This window comes from Mustelus asterias, chromosome 31, assembly GCF_964213995.1.
Source record: "Mustelus asterias chromosome 31, sMusAst1.hap1.1, whole genome shotgun sequence".
Classification (NCBI taxonomy): Eukaryota; Metazoa; Chordata; class Chondrichthyes; order Carcharhiniformes; family Triakidae; genus Mustelus; species Mustelus asterias.
The window spans coordinates 11,782,673-11,800,066 of record NC_135831.1 but is presented as its reverse complement, the minus strand read 5'-3'; positions in this window follow the sequence as shown (position 1 = coordinate 11,800,066).

Genomic DNA, 17,394 nt, shown 5'->3' with positions numbered 1-17,394 from the left:
TGGCCATGCTAAATTGCCCCTTAGTGTCCAAAGATGTGTAGGTTAGGTGAATTGGCCATGCTAAATTGCCACGTAGTGTCCAATGATGTACAGGTTAAGTGGATTGGCCATGCTAAATATTCCCTTCGTGTCCAAAGATGTCGGCACGGTGGCAGAGTTGTTAGCACTGCTGCCTCACAGCGCCAGGGACTCAGGTTCAATTCCCACATGAGGTGACTGTCTGTGTGGAATTTGCACATTCTCCTCCTGTCTCTGTGGGATTCCTCCGGGTGCTCCGGTTTCCTCCAATAGTCAAAATATGTGAAGGTTCGGTGGATTGGCCATGCTAAATTGATCCTCGTGTCAGGAGATTAGCAGGGCAAATAAGTGGGGTTAAAAGAATAGGGCCTGAGTGGGGTTGTGGTCGGTGCAAATTCGATGGGCCGAATGGCCTCATTCTGCAATGTAGTGTTTCTATAATTTTATGATATGTAGGTTAGGTCGATTGGCCATGCAAATTCCACCTTATTGTCCAACGATGTGTAGGTTAGGTGGATTGGCCATGCTAAATTGCCCCTTATTGTCCAAAGATGTTCAGGTTAGGTGGATTAGCCATGCTAAAATGTCCCTTAGTGTCCAAAGATGTAGATGTTATATACATTGGTCTTGCTAAATTGCCCCTAAGTGGGCAAAGATGTGTATGTTAGGTGGATTGGCCATCCTAAATTGCCTTATCGTGTAAAAAGATGTTATGCTTAGGTGGATTGGCCATGCTAAATTCCCCCTTCCTGTCGAAAACTGTGCAGTTTAGAGGGTTTTGCCATGCTAAATTGCCCCTTAGTATTCGATGATGTGTACATTAGGTGGACTGTCCATGGCTGAGTTGCACCTTAATGTCTCGAGATGTGTGGGCTAGGTGGATTAGTCATGCTAAATTGCTCCTCAGTGTTCGAAGATGCACAGGTTAGGAGGAATGGCCATGCTAAATTGCCCCTTTGTGTCCAAAGATGCATAGGTTATTTACACTGGCCTTGCTAAATTGCCATTAGTGACCAAAGATAGAACAAAGAACAAAGAACAATACAGCACAGGAACAGACCCTTCGGCCCTCCAAGCCCGCGCCGCTCCCTGGTCCAAACTAGACCATTCTTTTTGTTCCCCCCATTTCCACTCCATTCGTGTGGCTATCTAGATAAGTCTTAAACGTTCCCAGTGTGTCCGCCTCCACCACCTTGCCCGACAGCGCATTCCAGGCCCCCACCACCCTCTGTGTAAAATACGTCCTTCTGATATCCGTGTTAAACCTCCCCCGACCGCCCCTCACCTTGAAACTATGAACCCTCGTGAACGTCACCACCGACCTGGGAAAAAGCTTCCCAGCGTTCACCCTACCTATTCCTTTCATAATTTTATACACCTCTGTTAGGTCAAATGGAGTTCAATCCAGATCAATGCGAAGTGGTGCATTTTGGTCGAACTAACGTAGAGGGGAGTTATACGATAAATGGCAGAACCATAAAGGGTGTAGATACGCAGAGGGACCTGGGTGTGCCAGTCCACAGATCCTTGAAGATGACGTCACAGGTGGAGAAGGTAGTGAAGAAGGCATATGGCATGCTTGCCGGTATAGGACAGGGCATGGAGTATAAAAGTTGGGGTCTGATGTTGCAGTTGTCTCGAATGTTGGTTCGGCCGCATTTGGAATGCTGAGCCCAGTTCTGGTCGCCACACTACCAGAAGGACGTGGAGGCTTCAGAAAGAGTGCAGAGGACGTTTACCAGGATGTTGCCTGGTATGGAAGGACTTAGTTATGAGGACAGATTGGGTAAACTGGGGTCGTTCTCACTGGAAAGACGGAGGATGAGGGGTGACCTAATGGAGGTGTATAAAATTATGAAAGGCATAGATAGGGTGAACGCTGGGAAGCTTTTTACCTGGTCAGTGGTGACGTTCACGAGGGGTCATAGGTTCAAGGTGAGAGGGGGGAGGTTTAACACGGATATCAGAAGGACGTATTTTACACAGAGGGTGGTGGGGGCCTGGAATGCGCTGCCGGGCAAGGTGGTGGAGGCGGACACACTGGGAACGTTTAAGACTTATCGAGATAGCCAAATGAACGGAGTGGGAATGGAGGGATACAAAAGAATGGTCTAGTTTGGATCAGGGAGCGGCGCGGGCTTGGAGGGCCGAAGGGCCTGTTCCTGTGCTGTATTGTTCTTTGTTCTTTGTTCTTTGTCATCCCTCATCCTCCGTCTTTCCAGGGAGAAGAGCCCCAGTTTACCCAATCTCTCCTCAGGTCACTCTGCGTATCTACACCCTTTATGGTTCTGCCATTTATCGTATATCTCCCCCCTACGTTAGTTCTACCAAAATGCATCACTTTGCATTGATCTGGATTGAACTCCATCTGCCATTTCTTTGCCCAAATTTCCAGCCTATCTATACCCTTCATTAGCCTCTGACAATGTTCCTCACTATCTGCATGTCCAACCATTTTCGTGTCGTCCGCAAACTTACTGATCACCCCAGTTACACCTTCTTCCAGATCGTTTTTTAAAATCACAAACAGCAGAGGTCCCAATACAGAGCCCTGCGGAACACCACTAGTCACAGGCATCCAGCCGGAAAAAAACCCTTCCACTACCACCCTCTGTCTTCTGTGACGAAGCCAGTTCTCCACCCATCTAGGCACCTCCCCCTTTATCCCATGAGATCCAACCTTTAGCAACAACCTCCACGAGGGACTTTGTCAACTGTTTTACTAAAGCCCATATGGACGACATCCACGGCCGTTCCCTCGTCAATCTTTCTAGTGACTTCTTCAAAAAAACTCCACCAGGTTAGTGAGGCATGACATCCCTCTCACAAAACCATGCTGTCTATCGTTAATGAGTTTATTCCTTTCTAAATGTGCATACATCCTATCTCTAAGAATCCTCTCCAACAACTTCCCTCCCACGGATGTCAAGCTCACTGGCCTATAATTATCCGGGTTATCCTTCCTACCCTTCTTAAATAACGGGACCACATTAGCTATCCTCCAATCCTCTGGGACCTCACCTGTGTCCAGTGACGAAACAAAAATTTGCGTCAGAGGCCCAGCGATTTCATCTCTCGTCTCCCTGAGCAGCCTGGGATAGATTCCATCAGGCCCTGGGGATTTGTCAGTCTTTATATTCCCTAAAAAGCCTAACACTTCCTCCCTTGTAATGGAGATTTTCAGTAACGGGTCAACACTCCCCTCCGAGACTCTCCCAGTCAACACATCCTTCTCCTTTGTGAATACCGACGCAAACTATTCATTTAGGATCTCCCCTACTTCTTTGTGCTCTAAGCATAATTCCCCACTTTTGTCACTGAGAGGTCCGATTTTTGTCCCGACAACCCTTTTGTTCCTAACGTATGAATAAAATGCCTTGGGATTCTCCTTAATCCTGTCTGCCAAGGACATTTCGTGACCCCTTTTTGCCATTCTAATTCCTCGTTTGAGTTCTTTCCTACTTTCTTTGTATTGCTCCAGAGCTCCCTCCGTTTTTAGCTGCCTGGGTCTAACGTACGCCACTCATTTCTTCATGAAAAATCGCTCAATTTCCCTGGTTATCCACGGTTCTCGAATCCTACCCTTCCTATCCTTCTTTTTTACAGGCACATGGCTATCCTGCAGCCCTAACAACCGTTCCTTAAAGCCTTCAACAAGCCAGATGTGGATTTACCCTCAAACAGCCTCTCCCAATCAACAGCTGCCAAATACTGCCTAATCCCACTAAAGTTAGCCTTCCCCCAATCCAACACCTTACCCTTGGGACACCACTCATCCTTTTCCATCACTATCCTAAAGCTAACAGAATTGTGGTCACTATTTGCCACATGTTCCCCAACCAAAACTTTGAAGACCTGACCGGGCTCATTCCCCAATATCAGGTCCAGTATAGCCCCCTCTCTACTCGGGCAATCTACATATTGTTCCAAAGAATCTTCCTGTACGCATTTTACAAATGCCTCCCCATTCAGACTCCCAGCCCTACGCGATTTCCATTCTATACCAGGGAAATTGAAGTCTCCCACTACAACAACCCTATTTTTCCTGCACCTATCCATTATCTCCTGACATATCCGTTCTTCCACTTCCCTTGGGCATTTGGGGGGGCCTGTAGTATACCCCCAACATAGTGACTGCGCCCTTCCTGTTTCTGAGCTTCACCCACAGTAACTCGTTACACGACCCCTCTGAATTGTCCTCCCTCTGCACCGCTGCAATATGCTCTCTAACTAATACTGCTACTCCCCCACCTCTTTTTGCCCCTCCTCTGTCTCGCCAAAGCACTTGTACCCCGGAATATTCAGCTGCCAGTTCTGTCCCTCGTTCAACCAAGTCTCTGTCACCGCAACCACATCCAAATTCCTCGTAAGCAACAAAGAACAAAGAACAAAGAACAGTACAGCACAGAAAACAGGCCCTTCGGCCCTCCAAGCCTGTGCCGCTCCTTGGTCCAACTAGACCAATCGATTGTATCCCTCCATTCCCAGGCTGCTCATGTGACTATCCAGGTACGTCTTAAACGATGTCAGCGTGCCTGCCTCCTCCACCCTACTTGGCAGCGCATTCCAGGCCCCCACCACCCTCTGTGTAAAAAACGTCCCTCTGATATCTGAGTTATACTTCGCCCCTCTCACCTTGAGCCCGTGACCCCTCGTGATCGTCACCTCCGACCTGGGAAAAAGCTTCCCACTGTTCACCCTATCTATACCCTTCATAATCTTGTACACCTCTATTAGATCTCCCCTCATTCTCCGTCTTTCCAAGGAGAACAACCCCAGTCTCCCCAATCTCTCCGCATAGCTAAGACCCTCCATACCAGGCAACATCCTGGTAAACCTTCTCTGCACTCTCTCTAACGCCTCCACGTCCTTCCGGTAGTGCGGCGACCAGAACTGGACGCAGTACTCCAAATGTGGCCTAACCAGCGTTCTATACAGCTGCATCGTCAGACTCCAGCTTTTATACTCTATGCCCCGTCCTATAAAGGCATAAAAGCATTAAGGCCCTAAGTTCGTCTGCCTTACCTGCTGCGCTCCTTGCATTGAAGTAGATGCAATCCAGACCTCCAGGCCCAGTGAGGTCATCCTCCCCCAGAGTGCTCTTCTTCTTTGCCCGCCTTGTCCTGACCCCAAGCTCGTCCCCAGCTTCTACACTTGTAGACCTAATTTTTTGATCCCCACCCCCCTGCCATATTAGTTTAAACCCACCCGAACTGCACTAGCAAAACTCCCAGCCATGATATTCATACCGTTCCAATTTAGTTGTGACCCGTTCTTGTACAGGTGCCCTCCTCTCTTGAAAACTTCGCAGTGATCCAGGAATATGAAGCCCTCCCTCCTGGACCAGTCCTTTAGCCAAGCGTTCAATTGTACTACCTCCCTATTCCTAACCTCACTGGCGCTAGGCATTGGGAGCAGCCCAGAGATTGCCACTCTGGAGGCCCTACTTTTTCGCCTATTTCCCAACTCCCTGAATTGCACTTGTAGGATCCCCCTGCTCTTCCTATGTACGTCATTCGCACCAATGTGTACAATGACATCCGTTTCTTTGTCCTCCCCATTTAATGTGCCTCCTATCCGCTCGTAGACATCCGTGACCCCAGCCCCAGGTAAGCAGACCATCATCCTTCAGTCCCGTTCGCACCCACAGAATCGCCTGTCCGTGCCTCTAACCGACGCGTCCCCCACCACTACTGCTCTCCTAATCCCTCTCTTTCCTTTCCGGACCACAGAGCCTGACTGTGTGCCTGTGACCTGGTCACTGTGGCTTACCCGTGGAGGGTCATCCTCCTCCAAACTATCCAAAACAGTATACCTGTTTTGGAGGGGGACAACCAAAGGTGACCCCACCACTAATTGCTCACTCCCCTCCCCTCTCTCACCTGTCGCCGAGCTCTGGACAGCCACTGGAGTACTCTCTGTTACGTTACCCTTATGACCTTTACTCCTCCTAACTGAAACCCACGTGCCTTTCTCCTGAGGCCCGGGTGTAACTACTTGCCTGTAACTCATGTCTATTTGTCTGTCATTCTCCCTGACTAGACTAAGGTCATCAAGCCGCTGCTCCAGTTCCCTGACGCGGTCCCTCAGGAGCTGCAGTTCCATGCACCTGGTGTAAATGTGAACCTCCGGGCCTCTAGGTGTTTCCGGGAACTCCCAAATCCCACACCGAAAGCAACAAACTGGCCTATCACTCATAGCTACCCTTTACCTTTATAGGAATGGAGAAGAAAAAAAAACGTACCCGGCTTCGCCCTTTCCCCGAAGCCCTGTGAGCCAAAGCCCTTACAGCTCACACTCTACTCCCTGCTCACTCTGCTGTCCGCTCCCGACGCTGCCCGCTCAAAAGTGTGGCCTGCTTTTGAACCCTCCAAAAACCTTCCCAGGCTTCTCCTGGGCCTACTTCCTGTTTTGGATTTTAAAAAAACTCGGATTTTTTACACAATTTTAACTGAAAAATAAATAAATAAATCACATGCACAAACACAGTGCCTTACCCTCAGCCTGCTCCTGTGGAACAATGAGATGCGCAGGTTAGGTGATTTGGCCATGCTGAATTACCTTTTAGTGTCAAAAGGTGTCAGGGTTAGGTGATTGGCCTTGCTAAATTGCTGCATGTTGTCCAAGATGTGCAGGTTATGTGGATTGGTCATGCGAAATTGGCCCTTAGTGACCAAATATGCGCAGGTTGGGTGGATTATCCATGGACATTTGCCCCTTCGTGTCCACAGATGTGTAGGTTAGGTGGATTGGCCATGCTAAATTGCCCCTCGGTGTAATAATATGCACAAACGAGGAGGTTTGGCCATGCTAAATTGCCCCCTTAGCGTCCAAAGATGTGTCGGTTTTGTGGATTGGCCATGCTAAAATTGGCCTTAAGTCCAACGATGTGCAGGTCAGGTGCATTAGCCATGCTAAATTGCCCTCAGTGCCCAAAGATGTTGAGGTTAGGTGGATTGGTCATGCTAAATTGCCCCATTTTATCCAAATATATTCAGGTTCGGTGGATTGGCCATGCAAAATTGCCCCTGAGTGCCGAAAGATGTATAGGGTTGTGTACAAAGTCCTTGCTAAATTGCCCCTCAGTGACGAAAGATATGTAGGTTAGATGAATTGGCCATGCTAAATTGCCCTTTAGTATATAAAGATGTATACATTAGGTGGATTGGCTCTGCTAATTTTCACCATATTGCCCATGTTAAGTTGCCCTTTAATGTCAAAAGATGTGAGGGTAAGGTGATATGCCCATGCAAACTTGCCCCTTAGTGTCCAATGATGTGCAGGTTCTGTGAATTGGCCATGCTAAGTTGCCTCTTATTTGTCCACAGAGGCGTAGGTTACGTGGATTGACCATGCTAAATTGCCCTTCGTGTCCAAAGATATGCACGTTTGGTGGATTGGCCATAGTAAATTGCCCCTTAGTGTCCAAAGATGTGCAAGTTAGATAGTGAGATGAATTGGTCATGCTAAGTTACCTCTTTGTCTGCAGTTTAGGTGGATTGACCGTGCTAAATTGCCCTGTAGTGTCCAAAGATGTGCAGGTTACGTGGATTCGCCATGCTAAATTGCCCCTTAGCACAAAGAACAAAGAAAATTACAGCGCAGGAACAGGCCTTTCGGCTCTCCAAGCCTGCATCGACCATGCTGCCCAACTGAACTAAAACCCCCTACCCTTCTGGGGACTGTATCTTTCTATTCCGTCTCTATTCATGTATCGGTCAAGACGCCCCTTAAAAGTCACTATCGTATCCGCTTCCACTATGTCCCCTCACAACAAGTTTCAGGCACCCATCTCTCTCTGTGTAAAAAACTTGCCTTGTACATCTCCTTTAAACCTCGCCCCTCGCACCTTAAACCTATGCCCCCGAGTAATTGACTCTTCCACATTGGGAAAAAGCTTCTGACGAGGGACTCTGTCCATGCCCCTCATAATCTTTTAGACTTCAATCAGGAAGTCCCTCAACCTCCATCATTCCAATGAGAACAAACGAAGTTTTTATAACCTCTCCTCATAGCTCATACCAGGCGACATCCTGGTAAATCTTTTCTGTACCCGGTCCAAAGCCGCCACATCCTTCTGTCAGTGTGGCTTCCAGAATTGAACACCATACTCCAAGTGCGTCCTAACTAAGGTTCTATAAAGCTGCAACATGATTTGCCAATTTTTAAACTCAGTGTCCCGGCCGATGAAGGCAAGCATCCGTATGCCTTCTTGACTACCTTCTCCACCTGCTTTGCCACTTTCAGTGACCTGTGTACCTGTACACCCAGATCCCTCTGCTTATCAATACTCTGAAGGATTATGTCATTTACTGGATATTTCCTATCTGTATTATACCTTCCAAAATGCATAACCTCACGTTTGTCCGGATTAAACTCCATCTGCCATCTCTCCGCCCAATTCACCTACCGATCTCTGTCCTGCTGTATCCCCTGATGGTCCTCATCGCTATCCGCAAATCCACCAATCTTTGTATCGTCCACAAACTTACTAATCAAACCAGTTACATTTTCCTCCAAATCATTTATATATATTACAAACAGCAAAGGTCCCAGCACTGACCCCTGAGGAATGCCATTGTCACAGTCCTCCATTCAGAAACACACCCTTCCACTGCTACCTGCAGCCTTCTATGATCGAGCCAGTTCTGTATCCACCTTGCCAGCTCACCTCTGATCCCATGTGACTTCACCTTCTGCACCATTCTGCCATGAGGACCTTGTCAAAGGCCTTACTGAAATCCATGTAGACAACACCCTACCCTCATCAATCATCTATGTCACTTCCTTGAAAAACTCGATCAAATTAGTGAGGCACGACTTCTCCTTTACAGAACCACGTTGCCTCTCACTAATATGTCCAGTTATTTCCAAGTGGGAGTAAGAACATAAGAACATAAGAAATAGGAGCAGGAGTAGGCCATCTAGCCCCTCGAGCCTGCCCCGCCATTCAACAAGATCATGGCTGATCTGAAGCGAATCAGTTCCACTTACCCACCTACTCCCCATATCCCTTAATTCCCTTATCGATCAGAAATCTATCTACCCGTGATTTAAACATATTCAACGAGGTAGCCTCCACTACTCCAATGGGCAGAGAATTGGGCTGAGTAAATCCTGTCTTGAAGAATCCTCTACAATAATTTCCCTTCCAATGATGTAAGGCTCACCGGCCTGTAATTACCTGGATTATTCTTGCTACCCTTGTTAAACAAAGGAACAACATTGGCTATACTCCAATCCTCTGGGACCTCCCCTGTAGCCAGTGAGGATACAAATATTTCTCTCAAGGCCCCAACAATTTCCTCCCTTGCCTCTCTCAGTATTCTGGGGCAAATCCCATCAGGCCCTGGGGACCTGTCTACCTCAATGTTTCTCAAGAATCCCAATACCTCCTTCTTTTTGATCTCAACATGACTCAAACTATCTCCACACCCTTTCCCAGACTCATCATTCACCAAATCCTTCCCTTTGTGAATACTGACTCAAAGTACTCATTTAATACGTCACCTAGAAACCCTACAGTACAGAAAGAGTCCATTTGGCCCATCGAGTCTGCACCGACCACAATCCCACCCAGGCCCTATCCACACATCCCTACACATTTACCCACTAATCCCTCTAACCTATGCATCTCAGGACACTAAGGGCAATTTTTAGCTTGGCCAATCAACCTAACCCGCACATCTTTGGACTGTGGGAATAAACCCACGCAGACACGAGGAGAATGTGCAAACTCTACACAGACAGTGACCCAAGCTGGGAATCGAACCCAGGTCCCAGGAGCTGTGAAGCAGCAGTGCTAACCACTGTGCTACCGTGCCGCCCATTTCCTCTCGCTCCACGGATAGATTCCCTCCCCTGTCCTTGAGTGGGCCAACCCTCTCCTTGGTTGCTCTTTGTATATGTATAAAAAGCCTTGGGATTTTCTTTAATCATGCTGGCCAAATACCTTTCATGACCCCTTTTAGCACCCCCCCCAACCCCCCTCCCCCCCTCCCGCCGCCTCCCCACCCCTTACTCCTTGCTTAAGTTTCTTTCTACCTTCCTTTATTCTACACTTGCTTCGTGTGTTCCCAGCCTCCTAGCTTTGACAAATTCTTCCTTTTTCTTTTTGACTAGACTCTCACTGTCCAAAGTTCCCAAAACTTGCCATAATTATTCTTCATCCTTACATGAATGTGCCGGTCCTGAATCCCTATCAACTTACACTTGAAAGCCTCCCATATGACAGATGTGGATTTTCCCTCAAACATCTGTCGCCAATCTACATTCTTCAGTTCCTGCCTAATATTGTTGTAATTAGCCTTCTCCCAATTTAGCACCTTCACTTGAGGACTACACTTATCTTTATCCATCAGTACCTTAAAGCTTACTGCGTTGTGGTGACTGTTCCCAAAATGCTCCCCTACTGAAACGTCGACTACCTGGCCGGGATCATTCCCCAATACCAGGTCCAGTACAACCCTTTCCTTAGTTGAACTCCCTACATACTGCTTCAAGAAGCCCTCCTGGATGCTCCTTACAAACTCTGCCCCATCCACGCCCCTCGCACTAAGTGAGTCCCAGTCAATTTAGGGGAAGTTATAATCTCCCACCACAACAACCCTGTTACTTTTAAACCTTGCCAAAATCTGCCTATTTATCTATTTCTCTATCTCCCGCTGGCTGTTGGGCGCCCTACTGTAAACTCCCAACATTGTGACTACACCCTTCCTATTGCTGAGCTCCACCCATATTGCCTCGCTGTATGAGCCCTCCAAGGTGTCCTCCCAAGTTGTGATATTCTCCTTAGCGAATAGTGCAATTCGCCACCATTTACATCCCCCTCTATCCCACCTGAAACATCTGTATCGTGGAACGTTCAGCTGCCAATCCTGTTCTTCCCTTAACAAAGTCTCTGTATAGCAACAACATCATAATTACAATACTAATCCAAGCTCTGAGTTCATCTGCCTTACCTGTTACACTTCTTGCATTGTAATAAATGCACTTCAGTCCACCAGACCCTCTTTGATGATCAACCATACCCTGCCTACTCTTTCTCCTAGTCTTACTGGCCCTACCCCCTCGTTCCCCTTCAGTTAATTGACCTTTCCTTTGGTTTCCAACCCCCTGCCAAAATAGTTTAAATTCTCCCGTGTGACAATAGCAAACCTCTCGGCCAGAATATTTATGCCCTTCCAGTTTAAATGCAACTCGTCCTTCTTGTACAGGTCCCACCTGCCACAGAAGAGATCCCAATGATCCAGATGTCCGAAACCCTCCCTCCTTCACCAGCTGTTTAGCCACATGTTGAGCTGTACTATCTTCCCATTTCAAGCATCACTGGCACGTGGCACAGGGAGCAATCCTGAGATTACAACCCTAGAGGTTCTGCTTTAGTGTCCAAGATGTGTATGTTACATGAATTCGTCATAATAAATTGCCCCTTAGTGTCCAATAATTTGCAGGTGTGGTGGCTAGGCCATGATAAATTGCTCCATAGTGTCCAAAGATAGCAGCACAGTGGCACAGTGGTTAGCACTGCTGCCTCACAGCGCCAGGGACCCGGTTCAATTTCGGCCAAACTGTCTATGTGGAGTTTGCATGTTCTCCCCGTGTGTGCGTGGGTTTCCAAGGGGTACTTCAGTTTCCTCCAATAATCCAAAACTGTGCGGGTTAGGTGGATTGGCCGTGCAAAACTGACCCTAGTGTCAGGGGATTAGAAGGGAAAATACGTGGGATCACGGGAATAGGGCCTGGGTCAGCGAATATTCGATCAGCTGAATGTCCTCAATCTGCACTGTAGGCGTTCTATAATTTTATGATGTGTAGGTTAGGTCAATTGGCCACACTTAATTATCCCTTAATGTCCAGGATCAACAAGATCATCTGTGTGCGGATCCACAAGAGACGGGTGGGATCCTAAATGAATATTTCTGATCAGTGTTTACTGTTGAGAAAAGCATGGTTGTTAGGGAACTTGGGAAAATAAATGATGATGTCTTCAGGAGTGTTTATATTACAGAGAAGTCTTAAAGCGCATCAAGGTAGATAAATCCCCGGGACCTGACGCAGTGTATCCCAGGACATTGTGGGAGGCTAGGGAGGAAATTGCGGGTCCCCTAGCCGAGATATTTGAATCATCGATTGTCACGGGTGATGTGCCTGAAGATTTGAGAGAGGGAAACGTTGTGCCTTTGCTTAAAAAGAACTGCAGGGAAAAGCCTGAGAACGACAGGCCAGTGAGCCTCACATCTGAGGTGGGTAAATTGTTGGAAGGTATTTTGAGAGACAGGATCTGCAGGCATTTAGAGACGCAAGTACTGATTATGGACAGTCAGCATGGCTCTGTGAGTGGAAAATCATGTCTCACAAATTCTATTGAGTTTTTTGAAGGTGTAACCACGAAGGGAGATGAGGGCAGCACAGTTGATGTTGTCTACATGGATTTTAGCAAGGCCTTTGACAAGGTACCACATGGTAGGTTGTTGCATAAGGTTAAATCTCATGGGATTCAGGGTGAGGTATCTAAATGGGTACAAAATTGGCTTCTTGACAGAAGCCAGAGGGTGGTTGTAGAGAGTTGTTTTTCAAACTGGAGGGCTGTGACCAGTGGTGTGCCTCAAGGATCAGTGCTGGTTCCACTGTTACTTGTCATTAATATGAATGATTTGGATGAGAATATAGGAGGCATGGTAAGTAAGTTTGCAGATGACACCAAGATTGGTGGCATTGTGGACAGTGAAGAAAGTTATCTCCAATTGCAAAAGGATCTTGATCAATTGGGCTAGTGGGCTGACGAATGGCAGATGGAGTTTAATTTAGACAAATGTGAGGTGATGCATTTTGGTAGATTGAACCAGGGCACGACTTACTCAGTTAATGGGAGGGCGTTGGGGAGATTTACAGAACAAAGAGATCTAGCGATACATGCTCATAGCTCCTTGAAAGTGGAGTCACTGGTGGACAGAGTGGTAAAGAAGGCATTAGGCATGCTTGGTTTCATCGGTCATAACATTGAATACAGGAGTTGGAATGACTTGTTGAAGATGTACAAGACATTGGTAAGGCCACACTTGGAATACTGTGTGCAAGTCTCGTCACCCTATTAGAGGAAGGATATTATTAAACTAGAAAGAGTGCAGAAAAGATTTACTAGGATACTACCGGGACTTGATTGATTGAGTCATAAGGCGAGGCTGGATAGACTGGGACTTTTTTCTCTGGAGCGTAGGAGGCTGAGGGGTGATCCGATACAGGGCTACAAAATAATGAGGGGCACAGATCAGCTAGATTGTCAATATATTTTCCCAATGGTAGGGGAGTCTAAAACTAGAGGACATAGGTTTAAGGTGAGACGGGAGAGATACAAAAGTGTCCAGAGTGGCAATTTTTTCACACAGAGGGTGGTGAGTGTCCGGAACAAGCTGCCAGACGTAGTAGGAGAGGCGGGTACAATTTTTCCTTTTAAAAAGCATTTAGATAGTTACATGGGTAAGATGGGAAAAGAGGGATATGGGCCAAATGCGGGCAATTGGGATTAGTTTAGGGTTTTTTTTAAAAAGGGGCGGCATGGACAAGTTGGGCCGAAGGGCGTGCTTCCATGCTCTAAACCTCTATGACTCTACGAATATGACGCTATGTGCAGGTTCGGTGGATTGGTCATGCTAAATTGTGCCTTATTTTTCAACGATGTGCAGGTTAGTTGGATTGGCCATGCTAAATTGCCCTTCAATTTCCAAAGATGTGCAGGTTAGTTGCGCTGCCCAGCCTAAATTGCCCCCTGATGTCCAAACATGTGTGGGTTAAATGCATTGTCCATGCAAATTTTACCCTTTATTGTCCAGAGATGTGTAGGGGAGGTGGATAGGCTATGTTAAATTGCCACTTATTGTCCAAAGGTGTTCAGGTTAGGTAGATTGGCCATTTTAAATTGCCCTCTGTGTCCAAAGATGGGCAGTTCAGCTGGATTGGTCATTCTAAATTGCCCCTTAGTGTCCAAGTATGTACAAGTTAGGTGGATAGGCCGTGCTAAATTGCCCCTTAGTGTCCAAAGATGTGCAGATTATGTGGATTGACCATGCTAAATTGCCCCTTAGTGTCCAAAGATGGCAGCATGGTGACACAGTGGTCAACACTGTGCTAGGGCCCTGGGTTCAATTCCTACCTCGGCTCACTGTCTGTGTAGAGTTTGCACGTTCTCCCCGTGACTGCGTAGGTTTCCTCCAAGTGTTCCGGTTTCCTCCAACAGTCCAAAGATGCGAATGTTAGGTGGATTGGCCATGCTAAATTGATCCTCGTGTCCGGGGATTAGCAGGGTAAATACGTGGGACCATGGAATGGGGCCTGGGTAAGATTGTGGTCGGTGCAGAGTTGATGGGCCGAATGGGACTGCAGGGATTCTATGATTTTATGATGTGTAGGTAGGTCGATGGGCCATACTAAATTGCCCCTTATTGTCCAGGATGTTTAGGTTGGGTGGATTGCCCATGCTGAATTGCCCTATAGTGCCCAAAGATGAGCAGGTCATTTGAATTGGTCATTCTAAATTGTCCCTTAGTATCCAATGATTGGGCAGGTTAGTTGGATTGGCCATGCTAAATTGCCCCTTATTGTCAAAAAATACGCAGGTTAGGAGGTTTGGCCATGCTAAATTGCCCCTTAGTGTTTAAATATATTCAGGTTAGGTGGATTGGCCATCTTCAAATGCCCCATACGAGTCAAAGATGTGCTGGTTAGGTGCGCTGGCGAGGCTAAATTGTTCCTGAATATCCAACCATGTGTAGGTTTGGTGGATTGTCCATGCACATTTTCCCCTTTATTGTCCACAGATGTGTAGGTTAGGTGGGTTGGCCATTTTAAATTGCCCCTTCGTGCCCAAAGATCTGCAGGTTGGTGGACTGGCCGTGCTAAATGATCCTTCGTGTCCAAATCTATGCCGATTTGGTGGATTGGCCATGCTAAATTACCCCTTCATGTACAAAGATGTGCAGGCTAAAGTTAAAGTTTATTTATTAGTCACACGTAAGGCTTACATTAACATTGCAATTAGGATACTGTGAAATTCCCCTAGCCACCAAAGTACAGGTCAATGCACCTAACCAGGACGTCTTTCAGAATGTGAGAGGAAACTGGAGCACCTGGAGATAATGCTAACCACTGTGCTACCTTGACGCCCAGTGAATCTGGTGTGGTGGATCTGCAATGCTAAATTGCCCCTTAATGTCCAAAAAATGTGCAGGTTATGTACATTGGCCTTGTTAAATTGAACCTTTGTGGCCAAAGATATGCAGGTTGCATGGATTGACCATGCTAAATTACCCCTTACTGTCCAAAGATGTGCGGCTTGGGTGAATTTTGCCAGGCTAACTTGCCCCTTAGTGTCCAAGATATGTAGCTTATGTGAATTTGCCATATTAAATTGCCCCTTCGTGTCCAATGATTTGCAGGTTCGGTGGATAGTCCATGCGAAATTACTCTATTGTGTCCAAATATGTCGGCACGATGGCACTGTAGTTAGCACTGCTGTCTCACAGCGCCAGGGTCCCGGGTAAATTCCAGGCTCGGGTGACTATCTGTGTGGAGTTTGGACGTGCCTGCGTGGGTTTCCTCTGAGTGCTCCGGTTTTCTCCAACCGTCCAAAGATGTGTGGGTTAGATGAATTGGCCATGCTAAACTGACCCTAGTGTCAGGCGATTAGCACGGTAAATACGTGGGGTTACGAGAATAGGGCCTGGGTCGGATTGTGATCGGTGCAGACTCGAAGGGCCGAATGGCCTCATTCTGCACTCTAGGGATTCTATGATGTGTAAGTTAGGTCGATTGGCCATACTAAATTGGCCCTTATTGTCCAAGATGAGCAGGTTGGGTGGATTGGCCATGATAAATTTCCCTGTAGTGTCCAAAAATGTGCATGTCAGATGGATTGGTCATTCTTAATTGCCCGTAATTGTCCAAAGATGTGCAGGTTAGGTGGATTGGCCATGCTAAAATACCTCTTAGTGTCCAAAGAAGTGTATGTTAGGTCAATTGGATATGCTAAATTGCTCTTAAGTTTCCAATAATTTGTAGGTTAGGTGGACTGGCCATGCTATATTGCCCCCTTGTGTCCAACGATGTGTGGGTTAGATGGTTTTCACATGCTAAGTTATCCTTTTGTGTCCAAAATGTGTAAGTTAGGTGGAGTGGCCATTCCAAATTGCCCCTTCGTGTCAAAGGTTCGACAGGTTAGGTACATTGGCCATGCTACGTTGCCCTTAAGTGTCCAAAGATGTGCAGGTTAGATGGATTGGCCATTCTAAATTGCCCCTTAGTGTCCAAAGATGTGCAGGTTCGATGGATTGGCCAAGCTAAATTAATCCATTGTGTCATCGTGTCCAATTATGGGCAGGGTAGTTGGATTGGCCATGCTAAATTGCCCCTTAGTGTCCACAGAAGTGGATTGGCAATGCAAAATTGCCCTTCGTGTCCAAAAGTATTCAGGTTAGGTGGATTAGCCACGCTAAATTGCCTCTTAGTGTCTGAAGATGTGCAAGTTAGGTAGATTGGCCATGGTAAATAGCCTCTACGTGTCCAAAGATGTGCAACTTTGGTGGACTGGCCATGCTAAATTGTCACTTATTGTCTATATATGCCCAGGTTAGGAGGTTTGACCATGCCAAATTACCCCTTAGTGTTTAAAGATGTTCAGGTAAGGTGGATTGGCCATGCTAAATTGCCCTGTACGAGTCAGAGATGAGCAGGTTAGGTGCACTGGCCAGGCTATATTGCCCCCTTGGTGTCCAAACATGCGTAGGTTAGGTGGACTGTCCATGCAAATTTGCCCCTTTATTGTCCACAAATGTGTAGGTTCGGTGGATTGACCATGCTAAATTGCCATTTATTGTCCAAAGATGTTCAGGTTAGGTGGATTGGCCATTTTAAATTGCCCCTAAGTGTCCAAAGATTTGCAGGTAGGTGGACTGGCCATGCTAAATTGCCCCTTTGTGTACAAAGATGTGCAGGTTAACGTTTATGTCTTCGTCACAATTAAGGCTTACATTAACATTGCAATTTTAAGTTACTGTGAAATTCCCCTAGTCGCCACAACCCAGCACCTGTTTGGGTCAATGCACCTAAGCAGCACATCTTTCAGAATGTGGGAGAAGATCGGAGCACCTGGAGGAAACCCACACAGACACGGGGTGAACACGCAAGCTCCACACAGAAAGTGACCCAAGCTGGAAATCAGACCCAGGTCTCTGGCACTGTGAAGCAGCAGTGCTAACCACTGTGCCACCGTGCCGTCCAGTAGATCGGCTATGGTGGATCCGCGATGCTAAATTGCCCCTTAATGTCCAAATATGTGTGGGTTCGGTGAATTCACCATGCTAACTTTCACCTTAGTGTCCA